Consider the following 2044-nt stretch of genomic DNA (forward strand, 5'->3'; position numbering starts at 1 on the left):
TGGGCTGAGCTGGGGGGCTGGGGAGAGAGATGATTGGGGATGGGGGAAAGATGAATCGGGGCTCTGGCTGGGTTGGGGGGCTGGGCTGAGCTGGGGGGCTGGGGAGAGAGATGAATTGGGGATGGGGGAAATGAATCGGGGGCTCGGGCTGGGTTGTGGGGCTGGGCTGAGCTGGGGGGCTGGGAGAGAGATGAATTGGGGATGGGGGAAAGATGAATCGGGGCTCTGGCTGGGTTGTGGGGCTGGGCTGAGCTGGGGGGCTGGGGAGAGAGATGAATTGGGGATGGGGGGAAAGATGAAACGGGGCTCGGGCTGGGTTGTGGGGCTGGCTGAGCTGGGGGGCTGGGGAGAGAGATGAATTGGGATGGGGGGAAAGATGAATCGGGGGCTCGGGCTGGGTTGGGGCTGGGCTGAGCTGGGGGCTGGGGAGAGAGATGAATTGGGGATGGGGGAAAGATGAATCGGGGGCTCGGGCTGGGTTGTGGGGCTGGGCTGAGCTGGGGGGCTGGGGAGAGAGATGAATTGGGGATGGGGGAAAGATGAATCGGGGGCTCTGGCTGGGTTGTGGGGCTGGGCTGAGCTGGGGGGCTGGGGAGAGAGATGAATTGGGGATGGGGGAAAGATGAATCGGGGGCTCTGGCTGGGTTGGGGGCTGGGCTGAGCTGGGGGGGCTGGGGAGAGAGATGAATTGGGGAGGGGGGAAAGATGAATCGGGGGCTCGGGCTGGGTTGTGGGCTGGGGCTGAGCTGGGGGGCTGGGGGAGAGAGATGAATTGGGGATGGGGGGAAAGATGAATCGGGGGCTCGGCTGGGTTGTGGGGCTGGGCTGAGCTGGGGGGGCTGGGGAGAGAGATGAATTGGGGATGGGGGAAAGATGAATCGGGGGCTCTGGCTGGGTTGTGGGGCTGGGCTGAGCTGGGGGGCTGGGGAGAGAGATGAATTGGGGATGGGGGGAAAGATGAATCGGGGGCTCGGGCTGGGTTGTGGGGCTGGGCTGAGCTGGGGGGCTGGGGAGAGAGATGAATTGGGGATGGGGGAAAGATGAATCGGGGGCTCTGGCTGGGTTGTGGGGCTGGGCTGAGCTGAGCTGGTGGGCTGGGGAGAGAGATGAATTGGGATGGGGAAAGATGAATCGGGGGCTCTGGCTGGTTGTGGGGCTGGGCTGAGCTGAGCTGGGGGCTGGGGAGAGAGATGAATTGGGGATGGGGGAAAGATGAATCGGGGGCTCTGGCTGGGTGGGGGGGCTGGGCTGAGCTGGGGGGCTGGGGAAGAGATGAATTGGGGATGGGGAAAGATGAATCGGGGGCTCGGGCTGGGTTGTGGGGCTGGGCTGAGCTGGGGGCTGGGGAGAGAGATGAATTGGGGATGGGGGGAAAGATGAATCGGGGCTCGGGCTGGGTTGGGGGCTGGGCTGAGCTGGGGGGCTGGGAGAGAGATGAATTGGGGATGGGGGAAAGATGAATCGGGGGCTCTGGCTGGGTTGTGGGGCTGGGCTGAGCTGGGGGGCTGGGGAGAGAGATGAATTGGGGATGGGGGGAAAGATGAATCGGGGCTCGGGCTGGGTTGTGGGGCTGGGCTGAGCTGAGCTGGGGGGCTGGGGAGAGAGATGAATTGGGGATGGGGGAAAGATGAATCGGGGCTCGGGCTGGGTTGGGGGCTGGGCTGAGCTGGGGGCTGGGGAGAGAGATGAATTGGGGATGGGGGAAAGATGAATCGGGGCTCGGCTGGGTTGGGGGCAGAGGTGAATTGGGGGCTTGGGAAGGATAGCTGGGCTCGGGCTGGGTCTCAGAGCGGGGAGTAGCGACGCCCCCCACCCTGTAACCGAGCCCCTCTGGGCGCTGCCCCCGAGCTCCGGCTCCGGCTCCGGCTCGCAGCCCCCGAGAGAGGCGGTCGCAGGCGGGGTCGGGGCGGGGCGGCCGCGGCGGCTCCGCGCCTGGTTGGTGCCGGGGGGAGCCGGGGGCGCGGCCGCGCGAGGGCTGCTCCCGGTAAAGCGGCCCGGGCGCCGGGCGCCGGGTCCGGAGCGGAGCCGGGCGCTGCGATGCGGG

This window comes from Dermochelys coriacea, chromosome 27 (genome assembly GCF_009764565.3).
Source record: "Dermochelys coriacea isolate rDerCor1 chromosome 27, rDerCor1.pri.v4, whole genome shotgun sequence".
NCBI classification, from domain to species: Eukaryota; Metazoa; Chordata; order Testudines; family Dermochelyidae; genus Dermochelys; species Dermochelys coriacea.